Genomic DNA, 24,747 nt, shown 5'->3' with positions numbered 1-24,747 from the left:
TGGGTTAGCGGAGTCTGTAACCTGAAGCGTCTGTAACCTGAGGTACCACTGTAGTAGCTGGAGAAAGGGCTATTGCTTAAACATTGCGTGGACCCTTGGTCTGATCCAGCAGAACTCTTTGTTCAGCTGCTGGGACATGGTGCAGAGTAGGAGAAAAACAGCCGTGGGAGAAGAAGCAGGACTTGAGTGTGTGTGTGCAGGTACTGGAGAGACAGGAGATGAGCAGGACCTGGGCCTGCTGAACCAAACTCTCAAGACCGGTTGTTCAGACTCTGGGTCAGAGAAGAAGAATGCTGATCCAGAATTAGGGATAGGTGAATCTGTCGTTTTTGGCTTTCTTTCAGTTTTGGTTCTCTCCATTTCTCATTTCCCCATCCTCAAGTTCAGTTCTCCACCTCCGTTCACAAAAACTCAGCAGCAGTTTAGTGCAAATTTCTTCTAGTATTCCTGCCTTCATATGCAATTTTGCAAATTTACACATTTTCACAAAGCAGTTTTCCCACATATGTCTTTTGTATGCTGTTTTCAAATGCGTTTATGAGCACTCTGTCTTAGCACATGCATTTTTGCACGCATTCCTTGGCTGCAGAAGTGCCTTGCAAATTTAGAGAAGTGCAAATTCCAAAGAATGGCTAAGCATATTGGTTGACATATTTGGTTGCCATATTGTTATAGAAAATGTGAATGTGGCAGGACTGCCTTTAAATGTGAACTGAATCAAATCCTCCCCACCCCCATTCCTAACCCCTATTTCCACCCACCACAGGGTGGGTTAGGTAGATTTCACCAATAAATGCAGTCTTTGTCTCCCCCATCCCTGTATATAATGTAATGCATTAATTTGCTCTGTGACACGTGATATTCAAGAATCCAAATGAGAGTATTAATTACACAAGTCTGTTACCAATTCACATAAATAGATTCATGTAGAAAAGGAATGACTTTGACCCTCAGCTGCAGAATAGTTATATAAAGTAATTTCTTATTAAGAGCTTAATCTGTAAGAATTTATGAGGAGTCCTGCTAGGTTCACCTAATCTAGACTCCCTTTTCTAAGACTGGCCAGTCTGGTGTCATGCCCACAAGGAAGACAAGCCTTTACTTAATGCTTGCTCCCACCACCTGGAACTTAGAGGTTTACTCTGAACATGGAGACTTCACTAGACTCATGTAATGTGCTTTATATGGGGCTGCCTTGGAAGATGTCTCAGGCACTCCATTTAGTTTAAAGCAGATTACTAATTGGGACTGTCATTAACTCTGACCATATCATACCAGTACTTTGACAGCTGCACTGTCTCCTGGTTTATTTCCAGGGTCAGTTCAAAGAGCTAGTTTTGACCTTTAAATCTCTTTCACAGCTTGTAACCATGATAGCCATGTGAGTGACTATACATTAAGTTTTCCTCCTCCTAGTCCCTTTGCTATTGGAGGTGTGTCCAATAGGTGACTATTGGAGAGAGGCTCTTTTCAGCGGTAGTTCCCCAACTTTGGAATGCTCTCTCCAAAGAGGCTTGCCTGATGCCTATCTTTGGCATGAGGTGAATATCCTTTTCCCCTCTCCCTCCCCCGCCCCCCCGACACTCACTTAAATGGCACCTTTTTGGTTTGTGGTCTATGCTTCCTGTTTTAGAACTACTGCTTTTAGCTTGTGGACACAACAATTGAAATTCATCTTTGATCTCAAATCTTGAAGGGTGGGATAGAGATGTTCATAAGAAGCTGTCAGGACTGGTCGTTGTCCTCTTCAGATCTCCACACAAACGCTTCTTGTTCTTTTATAACTTTTTATTGCGTATTAACAAAACAATCTTATAAACGGCTCTTAACTATTATTCCTCAGAATCACTTACTTCAGATACCTTCTGAGCTCTGCTTCTCCATGACCAGCCACTCTCAAAATGTCAAACACGCCCTTCCTTTCGCTTTACCGCTCTTTTTTCTAACCTCCTGGCTAGAGCTGGCTTGTATCTCCCCTCCTCCGAATCTGAGCTAGAACTGAACCCTTGCCTTTCCTGGGAACATCCTGTCCCTCCCTGTTGTTCTTGTTGCTCTCTTCTATTAGATTCACTGCTCTCCTCCCCCCCTTGGGGAATGCTTTCTCCCTCTGAGAAACTAGAAACTTCTAACTCTTCCCTGACAGGAAGCATAGCTCTCATGGCTCATAGTAGCTGTTGAGAGGTATCTGTGGACGTGTTGAATTCTTTCATAAAAGCATCAGCACTCTAGATCATTGCATCTTGGAAAAATGCACAAATTCTATGCTCTGTGAGGCACTGCAAAGTGGCTGCAGTCCCCAACCATATATGGGATCCAAAGACTGCTAGTTCTGGCTACAGTTGGGAGGCGCTAGATTTCTAAAAACCATCCTTTTACCAGCAGCATCTCTGGATGTAGGCCTCTTGTGGGTGGGTGTTTTAAAGTTTTATCAGCTAACTGTATAAAAGGATTGAAATTCTACTGACAAACCTGGAAGATTTCTAAGTACAGTAGTCTGAACTTACTCCTCCACAGTACCAAGAAAACTACTGAATTTAAACCTAGTTTCTAAGGAAACTCCCATATCCTGCTTCTCTAACATTTCACAAGATGATCAAATATTCCACCTTTAACTCTGGAGGCAGCAGAAGTCAGGTAGAGTAGAATTTGTGCACCCAGAAAGAGCTGACGCTTTAGATTACTGGCCTAACATTTTCCCAAGGCTTTCCTAAAGGAGCAAAAGCCAAATGTATGGTGTATTTCAAGCATATTGACTTTATCAGGCAGGCAATCTGTTTTGCTGCTACTGTCTGTCTGCCAGGGCTAAGCCAGCAGATCTGCAAATACATATTAGTGTTGGCTGGTGTTTCAATCTGACGGCAAACATCACAACTCAGTTCCTCTTCATTTAGGCCAGTTCTAAGTATGTGAGCAGATTGGAAAGGGCTAGATATGCAGCTGCTAAGATCCATGCCGTTTCCTTTCCTTACCTCCAGTCATTTTCTATCACCCAGACTCAAATTGCACTGCCTCCAACTTCATAGTCCTCCACTGACCTTCTCTCACTGTCCCTCTGCATCCTGGCTCTCTATATTTCTTTGGACACAATGCAATTCAACCATTCTCCTACAATAGCATCTGACTCATTCAACTCTTTCCTCTATACTATATAGTATACCACTTCCTTATAAACGTTATAATACTATACTATATGTATGAATTGCTAAACAATACTATACTACAGTGGTACTTCGGGTTAGGTACTTAATTCGTTCCGGAGGTCCGTTCTTAACCTGAAACTGTTCTTAACCTGAAGCACCACTTTAGCTAATGGGGCCTCCTGCTGCTGCCACGCCACCGGAGCACGATTTCTGTTCTCATCCTGAAGCAAAGTTCTTAACCTGAAGCACTATTTCTGGGCTAACGGAGTCTATAACCTGAAGCATATGTAACCTGAAGCATATGTAACCCGAGGTACTACTGTATACATTATACTAATGTCAGTAATGACTTTTTTTATGCAGTACCACAAAACATTACCTTGTGTGATACTGCAACAAATATCCTGGTAAGAACCAATTCAGACACATGTAAATTGTGATTCATCTAACCAACCACAGCCTATCAACCATATATTGTGGCCCACTAGGTGTTCAGTAAATCTTGACTTTTTACAGTCTGCCTAGCTAGGACTGCAAAAATGGGGGATTGTTAGCCACCAGGGAGGTGACCTGTGTTTTGCTTGATGAGTCTGAAGTTGCACAAATCTGTTCCAAACAGATCAGCTCATTTGCACTTGCCCAGAAAAGAATTTGTCTCTCAGATGATGACATAAAAAATAGGTTAGTCCGGTGTGATCTGTCTTGGACAGACCTGCATAATTTGTGATCTATTAAGTCAGCTACAGCCCAACAGTCACGTATTGTGCTGTGGTGAGTGGTTAAGTTCTCTGTTTTCATAGTTCCAAACAGACAACAAAAATAGGAGATTTACGCAGGCACTGGTAGGCCATCATATACAGCAAGCTACATTTGGCTTGGGAAAAATCACAGCGCAGGCCTGTTCTAGATGTTTTTCTTCAACTGGTATTCAGAAGCTTTACATACTAGTAAAGCAAACCAACACACTCAGGGTGGCCAGGATAGCTTCAATGTGTTTATTGTGCAACATAAGCTATTATCTATTATTATCAAAGGTTTAACACCATAGTATTTTCCAGATGAGATATCAGAACTTAGAGCACAAGTCAAATAAGATCCAAAACACAGAACACTGAAAAATATACTAGGAGTTTATAGAACCAGACACTGGCATGACAAGAAACAGTTAATATTTTTTCTGTAGCTCAGATACACTAATACAGTAGAAAGTCTTGCCCCTGACCAACAACCAGAAGATAGCAATCTTAATCAAATTGGAAATAGGGCATATTCAGTGCAGTTCTCTTGCTGCATTGAAAGCATTTGAGGTTGCAGTAACATAACAATCGATTCAATGTGTATTTACTCAAATACCACTCTTTTTAGTGGGGCTTGCTCCCAAGTTGCTGTGCATAAAATTGCACCCTTAGTGAAATCTTAGTGTATTTTAAACTTATGTCAACCACTTTTGTGTGTTCACATATACTAGTATGTATTAACATTTCAGAAAGCTAGTGACAAAATAAATGAAATGCTGACTTTTTGGGGCATTCTAACGTTATCTTACACTTTTGCTTTGCCTAATTAATAAATTTTGACTTATCTCATGGGATATTGGAATATATTATTTACCAATCAGGCCATGTGACATACATTGCTGACATTTACTGGTAAGTCTCAAGGCCTGCCAGATAACATTACCTTTAGCCAATGCCTGAATTTGCCTTCCAGTGAATGTGGTTCCTAGGTAAGCTCCGGCTGTTCTAAAAGCTTCTTACTAAAGGAATGGGCAAGCTCTTTTGTAACATTTTAATAAAAAGGCACTACTGTTGGGAATTAAGAAACAGATGTTTGATAATTAAAATTATGCCAGCTAAGATAATTTGGAAGTAAACACATGTTAGGTTGATGAAGCCATCTAGGAAGGGGAACGCGTGTTTGCTAACATATGTTGAAATCTTTCCTTTTTTTCTTGAGGCTCATCTAGCATGAATAAGAAGGAAAAATTAAAGAGACATGCAGCTGCCAGTATTATCATTCCCCCACTGTTTTTAAACTTTAAAGCCATTTTCTTACCTCTTTAGTCATCTTCATTTGTAAAATGTGAGGTGCTGTTTATTAAATTTTCTGGACAAACTAGGGACTTGATGTGGGCCTCTGGTTGATCCAATCAGCTGCAGCATGTGCATATTTAAAATGTTGAGATTTCATTAGATACAGAGCAAGTGAAGATGGGTAGCAAACAGAGAGTTTTACATGCAATTTTATTGGGGAAGTATTGCCAGGGATCCAGGAAGGTAACAGAAACATCTACTGTACAAGCAAGCAACCAACAGGTCTACTGAGAGACTGGTGACCTGCAAGATCAGTGCTATGTTTGTTTTTCCGCCTGGGGACATATAGAAGTAAACCTGCAGCAAGTACAAGCTGACATCCCAGCTGGAAGAGAATATACAAGGGCTTAACACACACCTATCTATCAGCAGAGATGCAGAATTTCTAGATATAGCACAGTGTTTTTAGAAGGACATGGGGAATCTTGAAGGAAAAGGAAGAAAGCACAGGGAAGAGCACCCCACACAGGAGCAAAATAACCAGATTCTGTGTGGCTGATTGCAGGGCCTTCCAATAGACAATGTTTTTGCACCACTGGATCAATAACAGTTACTGTAGACTGCACAGAGCACCAAGGAGAACTCAGAGGACTCTGAATAGAAGGAACCATGCAGTTGCTCCAAAGAGGAGATGTGTGGTGGCAACTGGTGACTCCCAAGTGCCCTATCTAAAAAAACTCAGTTGGATGAATAAAGACTTCTCTGCTGAGCTCAGATTTAAAAGGGATGCTTAAAGAAAATGGAACGAGGAGCAAACCAGCAAGGACAAATATATAGCCAGAGCTTGTATAGAAAATGTCAACAGAAGGGCTAAGCTCAGAAAGGTCTTAGGCTTGTAAGAGACATTGAAAACAACAAAAAGGGGGGGTTGTATTTTGAGCAGTAAGAGGAAAAAGGCACACTTATTTATATTAATTCAAGTTGCTTGGCTTTTTTCTTTTTGGTTTTCAATAGTTTTATTATGTAATTCAATATCATGAACAATAAACTCAACGGCATGTAAATATGATAAAATTCAGTGCAACCTTCAGCTTATCGAAACAAAGAAGTAGATAGGCAAGTGGGTGTGTTGTAGGGTACGACTGCATATTTTAGGTAATGAACAGCAAAGAATAAAGGTCTTATTGCTCCGTATTGCCAGGGACCAACAGTATGCTTTCATTTGTTAGGTTACAAAAGGGCAGACAGAAAGCTTATAGATTCCAAAAAGGGGGCAGTCCAGTCTGGCCCTTGTGCATCTACATCATCATTATCGAAATAAACGAAGTCTTGCCAAGTGTTCTGAAAGGAGTCTGTGGCTTTGTGATTTCTTAAGGTCGTTAGATGGTTTTTAGTTGTCCTGTAACAGCTAGGTTCCAGGGCTTTCCATTCAAATGTTGGATGGTAACTCCGACTGCATCTTCCCAGTGTTGGGTGATAGTGAGATGTTCTGCCACCAACATGCATGTCTTTCGAGAGATCCTCTCAACCCCACCCTCCAAGAAAGCAGCAAAAAGACAAAGATGTGGATCTTTTAAGTCATTTTGATTCTTGCAACAGGAAACAAGAAGGTAAATATGAAAGATAGCCTTTCTAACAATGTGTGGCAGCTTGGGTTTGTTAATTGATATACCCTCTCACATTACAAATTTTATATAAACCACTTACAGGATTTTGCTGATTAAACAGTATATAAATCTTGTCAAATAAATAAATAGATTCAAAAGTCATATCCTGAGGTTTAATAGTATTTATTTCTCAGATAAACAAAACAAGCATATTTTATTTAAACTACAATTAATATATCTGTTAGAAGGAAGTGGATTGATCCAGTAAAGTTTTCTTAACTAGTTGGCAGATAGCATTTTTTTCATGTTATTTTTCCGATTGTTTTTATTTTTATCATGCTTCCCAATTTTTAGTAAATAAACTAAAAAAAAATCATTTTCTTTCATGATGGCTTGTTCATTTAAAAACAACAACAATGCCTCAAACCAATACAGTAATAGGCAAGGCTATTTTTGCTTAAGCAATGCTCTGTACAACACCTGCTGAAATGGATTAGCTCCCCTTATTTAACAGTTTCCACTAGTGTTTTTAAAATAGCCTTCTTAATATAGTCTGTTCTCTGTTTTTCATTTAAGGGTGATTATACTAACTCTCCTTAAAACGGATCACTTCAGCAGTGTGGCTAATCCTGTTCAGTCGAGTTATTTTCCAGAATGCAAATACAAAGCTTTCTATTGTGAAGTTATCAATACTGTTGGTTTGTCACCGTTCCGTTTCCCCACAACCTTGGAAAATTAAATATTAGTCTTGTCCGCTGAAGTCTGTTTCGGAGAGTGGGGGGGATGGGAGGAAACGGTATTTTTAACCATCTCCTCCTAACCTGCCAACGTTCCCTTAGCTGCTAATTCTCTCTGACACAGACAGACAGATATCCCTCGGGAAGCATGTTGAACACACTGAAGGTTAAGGCCAGAGAAGTACAATGAGCTCGGGGGGCAGCCAATCACATTCGAGGAAGCTCTAAAGATCTGATGCCTCTGGACAAATAGTACAGCATGGAACTGACTGCGCATGAATAGAACATACATGTTGCTGCAAGTGCCTTGACTACTGGCAGAGGCTACAGGTGGATCAGATAGACGAGAAGGGGCAGTACAACCTCTGTATACAAGCAGGTGGCACATTAACTTGTTTCATGCCAGCCAGCATCGAGTGAGCTGTCTGACTGCAACGTTTCTCAGCAGCTGGAATGCTGACATTTCAAGGTACTGGCACCTTTTTATTTGTTAAACCAAAACCTTGTTCTCATTCAAGGGCTGATTTGATATATATATATATATGAGACTGCATGAAGCTGAAAGGGGAAATCACACACTCCCTCCCCAAGCATGCTTTTTCTCCTGTGCTAACTGCTAAGTTGTAACAGGTTTGTTTTCCATCTGTGGCTACAGCCAGGGTAGGATTGTCCAACAAGAGAAACACACACACACACAAACAAACTATTCTGTTTCTGTTGATTAGCAGAAAGACTTCTTTTCAGCCATATCAGATACAGAATAGGTTGCATACGTCAGCTTGGTTTATTGTTCCTGTTGCTTCTGTTATAACTTGGTTTTATTTGCTGCACCGAAATGGGTATTTGTTACTGTTAGATGAGCAACAAAAAGGAGAGAACTAAAAGCTAATCTTCCAGCCGTGTGTCTAAATTCTTTTCATGAGAAGAAGGGAATGACGGCTGTGCTGGGGACTCTCTTCCAACAATGAAGCTTAAAGTTGTGGCATGGTACTAACCCAGCCCCCCACCCCACGCCCCCCACGCCTTCCAGATGCTTTGGACTACAACTCCCACCAGTCCTATCCAGCACAGCCATAGTGCTACTAAACAGTTCTGTTTATCAGTACAGCGCTGCTCCTCCAGGACATTAATGTTTTATCCAATCATGTGACCAGCTGGTGTAAAACATGAAACAATGTCCTTCAGTTTTCCCGAAGGATAGTAAAAGATGGCATAGTGATTAGGTTGATAAAATGAAAACTCTTTCCCTGCTTTTTTCAAAAAAGAAAGGCTCCGTGGATGTGAACCGTAGAAAGTGCTTATTCTTTTGCTCCCTGTTTTCCTCCTGTTGTCCATCAAGAGCAATTAACAGTGCAGCAAGTTAGAATTTATCCAGTGCCCTCAGGGGCTATTGTTGGCTGCTCTAGAGTTTTGAGCCTAATGAATCCAGATGCAATTCGGCTATTAATGTAATGAGTTCTCAATAGTATGTTGTCTCATAAATTAAAATGCCATTGGGTTCTCAATAAATAATTACAGCCACTGTGTTGAAGGGCACATTTGCATGACAGCGGTCTGCACTCTGGGTTCAGGCCCTTTTAACACACCATCTGAAACAAGGACACGTAAAAGGTAAAGGTAAAGGTACCCCTGCCCGTACGGGCCAGTCTTGACAGACTCTGGGGTTGTGCGCCCATCTCACTTAAGAGGCCAGGGGCCAGCGCTGTCCGGAGACACTTCCGGGTCACGTGGCCAGCGTGACATTGCTGCTCTGGTGAGCCAGAGCCGCACACGGAAACGCCGTTTACCTTCCCGCTGGTAAGCGGTCCCTATTTATCTACTTGCACCCGGAGGTGCTTTCGAACTGCTAGGTTGGCAGGCGCTGGGACCGAGCAGCGGGAGCGCACCCTGCCGCAGGGATTCGAACCGCCGACCTTTCGATCGGCAAGTCCTAGGCACTGAGGCTTTAACCCACAGCGCCACCTGCGTCCCTACAAGGACACGTACCTAGGAGGAAAAACCTGAGTAGTTTCTCCATTCTGGGCACCTTTCTTAATATATATGGGAAACCAGCCTTGCATACTGCATAGCCAGAGTTTTATTCCTATCAACCTTGGATGGTGGGTTAAGCATTAGCATGTATATATATTAACAATGAGTGCAACAAGCCCTGAAATAAGCAATGCAGGAGGTAACATGTTAGTCCTCCTGAAACCAACTATCACTACAGCAGCTTAAGGCTGCAATCCTGGGCTCACTTTCCTGTGTGTAAGTCCTACTCAGTCAAATGGGATGTACTTCTGAGTCGAGTTACATAGGACTTCAGGGTATGTGGTGTGTTTAACACTCCCAGATTTGTCTAGGATCCACACATCACTTAAGCTACTATTTCTTGCTTCTCATACAGAAGGAGTTTTCAGGCCATAGCTAAAAGGTACAGTTTACAAAGATCCTTTTTTCCTATGTGCAGATATATATTTGTAACAATAGCTGGCAACAGGTTTTCAAGGACTCAGATAAGGATCTCTCCAAATCCAGTACCTGAGATCGTGTTGAGTAGAGATCTGGTGAATTGAATGTGAACGTTTCCATGTGCAAAACACTACTGAAAAACAGTTCCAATGCCAGGGGGATGAAAATAAATATGCATAGGACCAGGGTGTAAATTACCTTATATGCATTTGCAAGGATTAATTGAAAGCCCACCATTTTACAGTACAGTTTATAAACTTCCTAAGGCTGCAGTCCTAAACAGGCTTAACAAGGCTTCTTTAAGCACCATGGGGTTTACTTCCTTCAGGCATGTGATTCTTAAACAGTGTGTTTTGCCTTCACATATACAGAGCATCTGAGAGATGCCAGAACTGAGTTCCAGTGAGTTCTGGCTGAAAAAAGCCCTGCAAGTAACTGGTATGTTATATTACAACTATACAAAGCCATTGGTAAAAGGAGAGAAAGTGATAACTATCTCCCTCAGTGGCCATTTCACCTGGATACAAAAGAGGGACAGGTGAGACTAGTTGGCCAAACGGCCTCCTCTATTGGCTCTGTTGGAACCAATCACCATCAGCAACAATTCCACCTGACTGCAAAAGTGGAAGTGGTCATATAGTGAGGCCTCCTCCATTAGATCAGCTGGGACCAGATCACATTTCTCCCCTTCCAACCCAGAACTGTCTCATGTAGCAGCCATGGAAGCAAGGTATGCTTATTTTTTTCTCCCATCCTTGTTCCTTTCCCTTGTTGTATGGCACTATTGAATTCTAAGCTGCTGCTATAAACTTTGGGTGCATTGGCATAAAATTGATACATAAGTGTTTATCATACACAAGAAACAAACTACTGAAGGAGGTTGCAAGAAAGAAAGAAAAGATGGAAAATTAAGGTATTTGTGACATAAACATAATGCAGTGACATGGACCCTGCAACACACTCAATTATATTAGTTATATATCGTTAGATTGACAATTATATATAAGATTAGCATCTATATTATCCAGGGGAATGGATATTCATAGTTGCATGGAGATATATATACATAGTGTGGGAGAGAAGTAGATCGAGACATTGTTGGAAAGGTTCTGTGGATCACAGACCTTGAATGGTGTAGGCACCAACCTATGGATCTACTCCTAGAGTCCTGATATGACAGATCTTCCTGCTCACATGTAAGTTTCCTCCAAGCAGACATCTGTGCTGGTGTCCATGAGGCAGAGCCAGTGGTACATCCTAATGCAGGGGTGTGGCCCCACTCCTTGATCAACTCATGAGGAACACTTCATATGCATAATGTATGAAGGCGGCAGATGTCTCAAAGTAGGTATATATTTGGCCCTGAATCTCTGGTCTTCTGGTCTTACTTCTAGAATAAGCTATATTTTACAGTCTGTAGTCTATTTATTCTATGAGATTGTTGCTGTAGAATATAGGTAACCAATGTGGTGCCTTCCTGGTGTTGTGGGACCCCAGCTCCTGTCAACACCAGTAAGCATGGCTAATGGTCAGGGATGGTGGGAGTTGAGTCCAGTAACATTTGGAGAGTACCACATTAGCTACACCTGTTATAGAAAGATTTTAGCATTGCACAGGGCACCACTGAAATTTGGGAGCCTAAAGTCCACTACTGCCACATGGAATAGGCAAAGGGGTGGATACGGTGTCAAAGGAGTGGGGTGGGTCAGGTGTGGGCAAGTTGGCAAAGGGTTAGGTGGGGTTGGCAAGCAAATTGTACAAGCCCATAGTAGCAGCCCATAGTGTGTGTGATGGTTTGTTAGTGTGCGCACCTTATAAGGAAACGAATATTTTATATGTGTTAATGATTTGATTGCTAGATTTCATGGATTTGTATTGTCAATAGTGGAAAACTGCTCTGGGGTGCATTTTGCGACACACACACCCCAAAGTAAACTGGTTGTCTGTTTGTTTATATAACACATAAATGAAAGAACGTGGGCACAGAATCCCAGCTTTGACATTTCTGTGGAACAAGTGGTCTAGCTCAGAGGTGAAGAAGAATTTCAGCTTGCTTTTGATTCGTTGTCTCTCCCTCCCCCCCCCCCAAGTTTCATTTCCTAATAAAGAAAGTATTCCCTGGCGAAGTTGTACAAGTCGGTAAATGTCCGCTCTAAATCGACAGTGCTGCATTTGTGGTTCGCTTGCTTACATAAATCCCTATCTCTCCCCATCCCCGTTTTCAGTAGTGTAAAACCGAAACCATGGTAACAATTCTCACCTAGCTTGGGAACAGATATCTATCTATCTACACACATATATACATAGACTAACAAAAGTGGTAGCTATATACCCCACTGTGTTCAGTGGAACTTTTTTCTGCTTCTATCCTCCCTTTAGTGGACGCTTAGCTTGTAAGCCTTTGACATGTAGTGTTTTCCCCATCAACGCATGACAGCTAGTATTGCCACATTTTTTGTTGATGCTCCTCAGTTTAAAAGACAAATGAGAAGCAGATATCTGGAGGTTACTACCCTCCCCACATTCAGCCCTGCAGCTATTCAAGATTTTAGGGCAGGGAGCAGTTATCACTAATAATAGAGGGTTCCTAGCCCCTATTTTCCTCAGACATATCCACCATAACAATAACCGCACTTTTATTTATTTCACAAGATACATATACTGCTGGAGTGTAAGCTCAAAGCAGTTTATAAAAATAACACAATAAAAATATCAGTAAAAAGAGTTAAAAAAAACCACACAATTTGAAAGGATTAAAAAAACAACCAGTAAGCAAATAAAAATCATTTTAAAACACATGTCCACATTCTACATGTCCGTGTTTGCTTACACAAAATGTGGGGGGGGGGGGTTCAGTCCTGTCAACGGTGGACTTTGAACTTTCAGATTTCAGCAGTGCCCCTTGAGAAGCCAAAATTCAGTGCCACCTGCCTATCACCTCCCATTCTAAGTCATTGTTGGAGCACCCTCTCGACTTGGCACCCAGTGTGGGCGAACTGGTCGTGCTTCCCTAAATCCACCTCTGTTCCTATTGCATGAGCAGAGCAGACCTCTTTCTGTGCACGCAACAGCTTAGTTCAATCCAGCCCTATATGCTGTGTTGCTCTGAGTGAAAAACTTCCTGCCTGTAGAAGTTTAGCAAGCCAGGGAGAAAGTATCAGCCTAGACCTCCCTGACATGCCATTTTGGTATGTTCAGGGTGGTTTTTCACACAAAACCATTCAAATATGCAGGCCCCCTACCTGGAGTGGTACAGGCCAGCTAATCGTTTGATTCTGCTGGGTCTACAGCCCCTTTCAGGCATAAAAACACAGAACTGTGGTGACTTCTTCTGTGTGTTTGGAGCTCTGGTTTTCCCAGGTTCCAAAACATAGGGATCCCCTCCATATATACAAGGCTCCCCACTGCAAAGAGTTGCTTTCCAAAAAATGGACATGGGGGGGTGAGCTAGCACATGGGGAGAGCTTATGTAAACTGGTCTTTATGTGGTAAGCTGGAAAAAGAGTAGTGTGTGATTCTCAGGATAGACTACAGACTATTACTTTCAGAGCAAAATAATTTTCAGCCGCAAAGTAAGGAATTTGGAGGGGATTTGTGATGAAATGGCCTGTGTTAGCAGACACAGAGAAAAAGAAGATATGGAACTGTTGCACAGCACAGTACAGTGGTACCTCGGGTTACAGACGCTTCAGGTTACAGACTCCGCTAACCCGGAATTAGTACCTCGGGTTAAGAACTTTGCTTCAGGATGAGAACATAAATTGTGTGGCGGTGGCAGCGGGAGGCCTCATTAGCTAAAGTGGTACCTCAGGCTATGAACCATTTCAGGTTAAGAATGGACCTCCAGAACGAATTAAGTTCTTAACCCGCGGTACCACTGTATTTAGTAGTTGAGGTAACCCTGCATTATTTCTGGAGACAAATGGCAGTGACCCACTGGGTACCAGCTGCCTCTGATTTCCTTGAAACTATGCTACATTTTCAAATAATCACTCTCGTGTTTCCCCAGGGGACTGCTGAAGTTTATTCATTGCCTGCTTAGGACACTCTAATTGCTTATCACAGTTTCTCCCATTCTGCCAGTTTCTGCTGGACACTCTTGCTACAGCACAACCATCAATAAATCCCTCTATTAAAAGTCTGCTTATCCCTTTGTGGGGGGGAAATTGTAACCATGGCAACGTTCTAATACCTCTGTAACAGTCAGAGGCTCCTCACAGCAGTTGTCATCGTGTCCTTGAATTTATTTTATTTTTTTCCTCCCATTGCTATAACTTCATCTCTCCCCCCCCCTTCCCCCCTTTCTTTTTGCCAGCTCTGTTTCTAAGTTCTGCCTGGACTTATTCCAACCACCAAGACATTGCCATGGGGGGGGGGGTCAGCTATGCCCTTTTGTTTTCTCCATTCTGTATGCCAGCAGGCACATCAAGTGATATACGTAGAAGGGCAGGGAGGAATTGCACTGTGAGAGATGCACATTCCAAGGCAGGGAGAGGAGTCTGAAATGGCAGGTGTAAGCCCAGCCCCTACCATTAGGCCAAGTAAGGTGGCTGGCACAGGTGATGGGAATCTATGAGAGGAAACAATTGTGTGGTTTTGGAGGACAGAGCTGTATGTACCATAATGACTTGCCTTGCACTTTGCAAGCTAGTCTGCCGTCCTCAGGTGCAGCAAAGGACACAGTCCTATTGCCAGTGTTGCTGCTCTGGTATGTGGAAGAAAGCCTATATTACATACACACACACACACACACACACACACACACACAGCCACAATCTGCATGGTAGTTTGTGTTTGTGGTGGGGTCTAAAATCAATGTATCCAGTCAAAATGTCTGCTTAGGGCTTAGGGCAATATTATCCACATCATACAATCATGACCGCTCAATCCCTACAGGAAAACCACATTTTCTTGAAAGGCTCTAGATCAATTGCCTATTGGAGGAGGAAACTCATGTTTCTAACACAAGACATGCCACTGAGCCTGAGGGTAGCTGCTCATGCCAGCCAAACTCTAGCAGCTTTTCTTACAAAGACTGATGACCCAAACACTATGAAATTGTGCACTTTATGCCAGTGTAAAGTTCCTCCCACAGCATGAAGGGGGACCTCACCACCATCTGGCGCTAGCGCTAGAACCTATCACTAATCCATTGCAAGAGCTTCCTTCAGGACTGCTGCCCTGGTTCTCTGCTCCAGCATCTGTATGGCCCAGCCTTGCCGGGTATGGACTATTATGCTGCTTTTCTGGAAATCAGGAAGGAAAGGGGTCCATGTTGTGCTATCCCACCAGATAACAGCTTTTGCAGCTCCTGCAAGCCATGTGTGAGCTGGTTCTTTAATATTCCTAGTAATTAGCAGAAGCTTTCATGGAGCTGCTTCGACACATACATATTTATTAGTTGTTTATTCATAAGGATGGAATTCCCCATCTCAGATCAAACACCAGAGATGGAATTTCCATATCATCCTACACTAGCTGAACCATGATAATTTCAAGCAGAATCAGTTCACACACATTCCTTGTTGAGTTACTGTATTGAGTAATGAATGGAGTATGTGCATTTATAAACTAGCCTGTAGATGTTCTGAGGAGGTGTTTCACGGTACCTGTTTGCTGCTTAAAATATATCTGTAGTGTGGCTCATTTCATAGAACCGTAGTCCTGTAGGGCCTTGTGTACCTCCTACTCAGACAATCTATTACTATATATCATGGAAAGACTAAGGAAGTCTTCAGAGTACACAAGCCAATAAAACAAAAGGGAGGAAGATGTGCAATTGCCTTACTAATGAGAATTACAAAAGGCAGCTGATATTGCTGAAGAGTAGAAGCACCATGCAGCTGTCCCTTAAAAAGGTCAAGGATGTAGTTTGTAGCTAGGCTATGACTTCTTAAAGCACCTTCCAATATAAAGGCTAGGGACATATATCTACTTGTGCAAGTTGACTCGCAATCTGATGGCTCAGACATGTAGATACACAACTGCTACAGGCTTACAGAACATATTTATGAGGACTATACATCTGAAGGTTTTCTGCAGCTATTGACATCAGTTCTTCATTGGCATACAGATGGCTTATTGCATAATAGGCCTTATTCATTTCTAAGCAATATATTATGGTGACCTTCCCCAACACCTGCAGAAGAAAGAGTAATTATCTTGTTTCTGCATAAGCCAGTAGTTGTTGAGCAACTGTACAATGAACCTCACAGCAGTTTAACAAAGTATCTGACTTGCATTGGGGTGGTGTACTAATTATTTACAATGTAGATCCATGATATGACTCAAGGAGCCAAGACAAAAAGTGGGAGAAAAGCTTTGGTACACAATCACAGGATCTTGTCATGGGTTTAGGTTAAGTGCATAGCAGGCCACATACTTCACAGGCAGAAGATATGCTAAAAGGAGTCTTCCCTTTGAGGGCAGAGGTCATCTGAACACATTCTCCTGTGGCCAAACCAATCTACAGCAAATATTGTACAGTATGCTGGACAGAGCTCAGGCAAAGCTTGTCTTGAATGACTATGGGGAATTGAAGCCCGAACTCAGGCTGAGCCTGAGCCTGAGCCTTGTGAGCTGTCCACAATGGGAACATTTAGAGTCACTTCCATGTGAATGTACTTGATATCACTATGTAAGTCATGCACTAGAATTTCTCTTGTGGTGGGAAGTGCAACTCCAAGTGACATTTTTTAAAATCAATGCTTAGATTTCTTACAGCAAAAATGAGCAGTTCGTGGCACATTAATGATACAGGAATGCTTAAAACCCTGATTTTTTAAATTATAGATTTTAAAAATCAATTCTGGATGACACAAGAATAGAAGTCTTAAGGGCCCATTTAAACAGCAAAATGCCAGATCAATAATGTTATTTTTAAATGAGGCATTCAAAAACTAGAGGATAAACACCAGTTTTACATTTATTAGATTCCTGCAAGCAATGCCACCAGACTCCTTCCATCAGTACAGTGGCATCAAGCTTGCTGCTGTGCCTCTTGTTTCCATAGGTAAAAGGAAATAAGGCCTCTCATAACAGAATTCTCCTCTTCCAGGGTTTGGCTTATCATTGGCTGCTTGGTTAGAAGGGTAGCACATAAACTATTTGACCATTTTGGGGTACATATTAGTGGGGGTTAGATCATTAGGTTGGTTGAAAGGGAATTCAGTAGCCATGGAATCAGACTTTGGTTTAGGCATATGGATAAATAATGACAAAAATGTAGGAATTGAATTGAATGGGGTGGGGGATTTATGTTGGAAGGCCTGTGGGGTGTAGTGAAGGCATAGATAAAAGGACATGGGTGGGCTGTGATTTCGGAATTTTAATCAATTATAAAATGTATATCCTAAGGCTCAAGGAGAATCAGAAGATATGGGAGAAGGTAGTCACAGAGAGGAGAAATTAATTTTTGCACAGGTGTCTTTTCCTCAAATATCAGCATCTTTTGGTCTCTGTCCTTTCTGTGTAAGGTAGCATATAGCTCTGTATTCAGCCACTTATCATAGCAAAAAAGAGTAAGTTATTGTAGCAACTTGAGCATTAATTTCTACACCACTATTAATTTGTTTTATTCCACACTCTAAGCTAATTTCTTTTTTGAAAATTCCCATCTTGCCTTTAGTACGTTTTAGTGCACAATTTATAGGTTACCCAAATAACAAGGTTCTTTCCAGAAGGGTTACAGTCTAAGGCAGGGACAACAAAGATGGGAAGAGACAATATGGCCAGATGGAAGTATTACACAAATTGGATGTGCAAGGATTAAGTGCTAACAAATTGCAGAGAAAGTAAATCTAAAGTGAGTGGGTCAATAAAAGGTTTAAGAGGAAGTTGACTATGATAATGGGTTGGCAGGCAGAGAGGAAAGTGGACAGAGGAGGGGAGGCTATGTAGAAATGAGAAGTGGAATGCTAGAAGACTGGAGAAGAAATGGTGAAGGGAATGGCAGATTCAACTGAAGGGGATAGAGGAAAATAAATTATTGTTGGGAAGCAGAAAGTGAGGAAGAAATTTACATAGTCAGAAGGTAAACTGGAGATCCTTAAGTGGAATTAGAGGAGCGTTGAAACTGATGTGGAAAATGACAGGGATAGAGTATTTTTAAATAACTGGGTACTTGAACTAGGACCTCTGTTGTCCAAAGAGCCTACACTACTCAAGGAACAGACCCCTTTGCACCAGGGTTGAAATCCCCATTTCAACCCATCAGCCTAGGCAATAAGACTGCAGGGAATTGTCAAGTCAGGAGGAGGAGTGCTAACATCCAAGGCAGAGACTTGCCCCTTTAAGGTCTTCCGCTGCTCAAGGATGAAATGGCTAATCAGGCTGCAGATGTATAAAAGGCTTCATTTCACCCTTAGACTTTCTTTTTGGAGCAAGTTGTTCACCCGGAGCTTTCCATGGTGCTGAAGCTAGTGGGCTGCCTTGCCCAACGATCCACTGTAGGTTTCTTGTTAAGGTCAGGCCAGCAAGATGGTATTGGGAAAATTATGAAATACAAATTAATTTTTTATCCCCTTCACTATGTTGTTGGCTCATAGATGAATACACTTTTATAGAATACATCGGTTAGAAATTAATTCAGAGTTTGTTACCAGCTGCCTGTTTAGTGATAGTTTTCCATTTTTATGCTATTGAAACACCTGCCAAAGATGACTTGGTTTAACATGTTCTGAGCTTATTAATAATGAAAGTGGATGCTGCAAATTCAGACTTAATGAAGGAGGCAGATATTAGATCACTTTATGGAAGTCTTGTGGCCAGTAATCACATCAAGCCCATGTGAGCTGGAGGAAGTGCAAAAATATAGGTATGTTGTATTAACTGCCTTCAAAATGTAATGCTGCCTGTATCTATGCTAAGTGAGCTGAAATAAAAGTGAGTAGGTAGTGGTAGAAATAATTGTAATTAATTTTATTTTATTTTATTTTTTTCATAAAGGATGGGTTTGTATCTAAGTTGCTGGCTCTGTCTTTGGCAAGTGGTTCATTTTTACTTAAGGACTCCAGCTTGTTTGGCAGTCATTGACTCCAACAGAGTGGGGTCCACTATGGGTCCACTACGGCTTCTGAGTTAGAGGAGGGCAACGTGACAACTTCAGACCAGAGCAGTAGTGGCATAATGGAATTCTCTTGCACATGTGCTTCTGGTTGATTAAGTACATCTGGTGCTGGCCCTGAGGGCAATTCTCTTTCCCACTCTGAATGCCCAGCCCTCATGCTCAGATACCCCCTCTTCAGATCCCGGAGTTATGAAACGATGGGAATTTTAGGCCAGCAACATTTGGAGAGCTACAGATCCCCATCACTGCAATAAATGAAACTTGTGAATGTTTCTATGGTACATGTGCACACATGTGCGTGCAGACACCAAAACAGTGAACCTGTCTCATATGGGAGTCTGGTCAAGAGAAAAACATATGGACAGGACCTAGGACAGCTCCAAGGGGTCATGCTAAGGCAGATATAGCAGATGTTCTCTGTGCAGGGAGCTAGAGTCAATGGAAGCCTTATGGAGGCTGACCAAGCCTAAAATATGGTATGCTCCATCTGGCTGGCTGCTTAAGGCACTTGCCTTATTTGGTAGCCTTTGATTTCTGTGAAGCTGGGGAGACAGAGATTTTTGCAGAAGAATCATCCTCCAAGTCTGGATGGTGAAAAAGCTGTGTCCTTTAGCTGGGAAGGCACTGAATAAGGTACTGGTGGTTATTCCCCCTTGGAAGTAGTATGAACCTCCTCCTCTTCGGTCCTTCACCACAATCTGCAAGGTCGACAGGTATGGTCATGACAGCCAGTGGCAAGACCAATAGAAAGAAGATGTATCAATTGACTTAAGTATGTAGTCTTCTGCCAACCCCCCTCTGTAGCAGAGGAACTCCCTGCACGTCTGCCATTTCAATTACGTCTTTATTTGCTCAAAGCTGATAGGGCCATTGCATCCCTAGTTATAGTTTTTCTCTGTGAATTAAACATCCAAGTGTAACTGACTGTAGCAACATTTTCATGACATTTAAAAAATGTCAAGGGGGAGCTGTTCACTTGATGGGAATGGTATTCATTTGCATTGTTTTTCCTTAATTACTGTTGTACTCCGACAAGGAAATGTGAAAAATAATGAGCAGAGACTCTCTATAAAATAAATGATATACTATTATATAAACTGCCTAATCTGTTATTATCATCATCTATTTAAATAAAAAGAAATTGGTGAGAAGGCAAAATTTTAATTTTCAGTAAAATGTGGATACTTCTACATGGATGAAATCAATCCAAAAATGGGACTGAGCTTTTTACTTGTGAGCACTGGTCAACTTCTGGTGGTAGAGACACTGAATAAACAAAGAGAGAGAAACTGGCTTCAGGCTACTGCTAGTTATAGCTGTGTACCAAACCTGGTCAGATCCTGAACTGAATCTAGCTGATTTGGGTTGACCTGGTATTTAGTCAGATAGGATTGTGGCAACCCTGGATTACCCCAAGTTGGATGGGGTCCACCCAAAGCAATCTGTGGGTGTCAAAAGCAGAAGGGGAGGTGATATAACAGAGAAGATGGGGGAGATGCACAGACATCTCCTTCCTTTCTCCTAACTGCATTTTAATTAGGGTTTAAAATCCAATTAAACATGAGGTTGGGAGGGGGAAGAATGAGATGTACACAACAGTCTCTGTGTGCCTCCTCTCCCCCCTCCCTGGACTACATCTTTAATTAAGGTTTTGAACCCTAATTAAACACCGTGGAAGGCCCCTGAATCTGCTCAGAGCACAGATCTGGGTTGAATCAGCTCAGGTTAGATCAGAGCCACTCTGAAGCACTGGATCTGCTCTGATATAGGATTGGATGGTTGTGCACAGCCCTAGAATTTTTGCATGACTATTGTGATTTTGGATAGACCACTGAATTCTTGCTACTTGCTAGGATTGCTGAGACGAACGCTAAACAATGTAGATTTTGATCAGATCTAGCCAGGAACTTAATCCAATCCTTAAGCAAAATGGCATACTCTGGATCCCTTAAAATTTATTAGTTGTGCCCTGAGGACATCCTGAATAAGCACCATTATTTTATAAATGTAAAAGACATCAGTGGACTACTACTGTATTCAGTGAACTTTTTACAAGGTTAGTGCTAGTGCAAGGATTCTTTGCAAGGATTAGTGCCCCTACACTATCCCCAGACCTGTTCCATAGGGTTGGGGAGGAAATCCTGAACAAGTTTAAGGAGCACAGATGGGGAGGTAGGGAGAATGTTCTATCCTGCAGGGCAGGAAATCATTGCATTGACAGAAGGTTTACCTTAGCATTATGTTGGAAATAATATTGGGATTCTAATTTTCTGTTGTAGAGCACACAAGATGCTGGTCTTCAGAAACCCTAGCCTAGGAAACCACAGTGAAAGTGAGCAGAATTATAAGAGAACCCCTTCTTCAAACTGGGAAAGTGTAAAATTCTGGCTTAGCTAACTTTGACCCCTTGATTTGCAGCCCTGTTCAGAGGCGATGAAAGGGGATCCCTTTTGACAGCTTGGGTGGACAAATGAGAAGAATCTGGAGAACAATGAGACAAGAAAGAAGTTTTGGGTAGGGAAGTACCTGCACTGTCTGTTCCTTATGATAGTGTGGGCAGCTTATCCCTTTCCTCCACAAAATGTATTCAAGACCAGATGTGCTCCCCCAACCCAGCTAGAAAGCCATGTTCTCACTCTGTATTGGCTTTCTTTATCCTCCACTATGGCATTTTCCATTATGTCGTCAGGATGCCAAGCCTGATTGGCTACATGGCCATCTGAAATCTTTACATTCAGAGTATGATCCCCAATTGGCTGTGATTGTGTTGTGAGGAAGGAGATCCCCAGTGATAGGAAGAAGTGACTGGTGCAAGCAACAGCCAACTGGCATACACAAGATAAGCATTTGGCAGTCTTTGGAGAAAATGTATACGTAACTTCCCCCAAAAAAACCTCCTTTGCATACTGAAAGAGTTTCCTGAGGACTTTCAGTGCAGCTGTACTTGAAATTAGCTGTGTCTCATCGAAAGAAGATGAGCTGAAAGGTCTGGGAGTTCAGTGAATCAATGCAAAACAGTAGATGACACACAGTGATCCCTGAACAGGGTGCACTTCTGATGGCAAAGAACTCTCTGTGATCCGCAAAAGCACTCAGGCTGTGAGAGCCTCTTTGACCCTAACTATTGTGTAACTGTTTTACTGAGTGTATCCTTTCAGAACACATGCTGCTTCACGTTTGCTTCCTTGCCATGGAATACCTGGGATACTTTACAAAGGTAGAAATGGCAATATTTTGAATGGAGGTGTGTGTGGTTTTTCGTTTCTTTTTTTAAAAAAGCCCATTGAACAACGTTGGATCAGTTACAAAGCTCATTGACTGAATAGTACACTCCTTTCACAGCAATTGTGCACCATTTGACTCCAATTACATCCCAAAGAGGTGTGTAAGGTATGGCAAAAGTTTTTGTCCTGGGGAAGTTACCCAGGGTTCAGGGATAGTAGTGCCTCTGTGCTGCAGTAAATTGATCTTCCTTTGCTTCCATTAACTCCACCAATGAACAGGATTTGATTCTCCTCACAAATGGTGGGAACTGGCTTGACTTCAGATTTTTATCTGACCCGCTTTGTATTTTTAAAATATGCTGATGGGGGGGGGGGGACCACTGAGAGAGATAGGAGGGACTCTTTTTTTCAAAATCCTGTCTCGAATGCAGAATCATTTGTATTTAACTGGGATAGAAAATGACTGGTTACCCAGTCTCCAGGTGGGCAGCATTTGTGGCCCATCATAGCAGGCCTCCGGCTCCATGGATAAAAGTCCTCACCATTGGAGCCTGACTGTTGAGGAATTTTCTCTGCCCCCCTCTGCAAGGGAGGATGAGATGGCCCACTATCCTCAATATTTAAATTGGCCAATTAGGTGGCCAGAGGGGGGGGGGTGCTTCGGTGATGGACCAGAGTGCAGTAGTCTTCACTCTGATCCACTACCCACCTATATAGGCCTGCTGCGCTCAAGTTCAGGATTGCAGTGGACCGAAGGACAAAAAGGAAGCAAGTTTTTTGAAGATCCAAAGAACAAAGAAGCAAGTTTTTGAAGTTTTTGAAGATCGAGCCACAAGAATGTCAAGGTAGAAGGCATAGTCTCGTAGTGGAGGTGCGGCGTCCACATGACCAGGAAGAAGCAGAGAACCTTGTGGGGCAGAAAAGAAAAATTCCACTTTAACGTGGATAGAAAATAAGTAAAGGGCTGAAGACATCCTGCCCACTTCACGTAGTAAACCATTGCCAGTAGTTTACTATGAATGTGGAGATTGCTCCCACTTGATTCTTGCCCTAGTAGAAGTGAGAGCCAGAAATTAGGATCCCTGGCTCAGCATTGCAGCTGAACCAGAGTTTGTGGTTTGTTTTGTTTCACAAGAATAAACACTGGCTTAACATCATGGTTTGTTTGCATAGGCAGTTTGCATGGAGCAGACATTTTCCAAGTTGGGGTGTCATTCTGCTAGATAATTGGTTAGTCAACACATCCACCATATCACTACCTTTACTTCTCCCAGGAAATGGGCCATCACCCCAACCCCATTCCGGCCTTTGCTTTGGAAACATTAATTGTGGGGGAGTGGAAATGGACCAATTTACTATTTTGCTCAAATGTCATCTTCGTATTCATTCCCTGATGACATTCCAGCCTATTATGTTTAGCACTACCTCCTTTCTTCTACCTTCTGAATAAGGGTGAAAGACTCCTCAAAAAAAGAGGACTTTTTATCTAGGACCCCTTCAAATATGACTTACTTACCATTTGTGTGCTAAGCTAGTTTACTTCATTTCCTTCCAGAATAACCATCCTGCTATCTCAGTCTGCGAAGCAGTTGAGACCTGGACTGGACTGGGGTGAAAAGGGGACATTTGCTTGAGAAGCTAAAATAAGTCATGGCAGGTGGGGAGGATGCTGACTGTGTGGAGTTTCAGCCTGCCTGCTGGGTTGCCAGAGTAACCAGAGATGTTGCTGCTGCAGAAGCAGTAGGTAAACCAACTGATATCAAGGCCTCGGAGGCAGGGATGGCAAAGAAAAGGAGGTAGATAGATGGAGGAGAGGAAGCATAGCAGATGGGAGATGGCACTAGATACATCCGGGCTGGGAGAAACCAACTGTAACTCAATGAGGGATAGCCAAATCTGTCAATTTTGGTTTCATTCCATATCTCATTTTTCCAGCCTTAAGTTGAGTTCTCCCTATTTCCACACCAGTGTGTGATTTCCCTCCACCCCTATGAAAATCCATCAGCATTTTAGTGTACATTTTAAAATGCAGTGTTGCCAAATATACACATCCTTGCAAAAGAATTTTGCCAAATACAATACGTGTATATTTTCACTGCTATGTGCATTTTCATGCACACAATCCCTGGTATATGCATTTTGTATACACATCACTTGGCTGGAGAATTGCCCTGCAAAATTGAGAGAAAACTGAGTTCTGGCGAGTTCCAGCTGAAGAAAAAAAGCCATGACCATCCTTAATATGCTTCCCAATGCCATGACTCAGGTCAGAGAGGGAAAGGGAGCAATTACTGAAAAATATGACAGTTAAAAAATGCCTTCTCTTTGTCTGTGAAAGGCAATTGCTGCTGTGTATTTTATTAAAGAATTGATTGAAGGTGGAGCCGTTTTCCACTAGGACTGTGATACTTGTGGCAAGGTTAGCCCTTTCCTCCTCTCGCCATGGTACCACCAAAAATCATCCCATTGCTGCTGTCATCCTCAGAAG

At 42.2% G+C, this 24,747-nt stretch overlaps 1 protein-coding gene and 2 long non-coding RNA genes across 5 annotated transcripts in view; 1 reads left to right on the top strand and 2 right to left on the bottom strand.

Annotated features, from left to right (window-relative positions):
- The window catches only part of LOC309378438, a 79,765-nt gene that overhangs the window by 8,101 nt on the left and 46,917 nt on the right, over window positions 1–24,747 (bottom strand). The gene's annotated exons all lie outside the window — the stretch shown is intronic.
- The window catches only part of LOC309378430 (uncharacterized protein), an 84,905-nt gene that overhangs the window by 39,596 nt on the left and 20,562 nt on the right, over window positions 1–24,747 (top strand). The window contains exons 5-6 of one of the 3 annotated variants that reach the window (XR_014172057.1): window positions 3,657–3,821; window positions 5,097–6,764. The exons of 1 other annotated variant lie outside the window; for it this stretch is intronic. The gene's annotated coding sequence lies outside the window, so the exon portion shown is untranslated. Of the gene's footprint in view, window positions 1–3,656; window positions 4,261–5,096; window positions 6,765–24,747 lie in introns of those variants that run through there. One more of the 3 variants, XM_081926557.1, reaches the window with a different exon arrangement.
- Window positions 15,739–21,688, bottom strand: LOC309377893. Its single transcript, XR_014171771.1, has 3 exons — window positions 21,562–21,688; window positions 19,548–19,733; window positions 15,739–16,107 (listed from the first exon to the last, which is right to left on the bottom strand). It is a non-coding gene; the product is annotated as an uncharacterized lncRNA (long non-coding RNA).

Source organism: Podarcis melisellensis (genome assembly GCF_964234715.1).
Source record: "Podarcis melisellensis genome assembly, chromosome: 9".
NCBI classification, from domain to species: Eukaryota; Metazoa; Chordata; class Lepidosauria; order Squamata; family Lacertidae; genus Podarcis; species Podarcis melisellensis.
The sequence above is the reverse complement of the archived record's forward strand: the minus strand, read 5'-3'. Positions and strand labels throughout refer to the sequence as shown.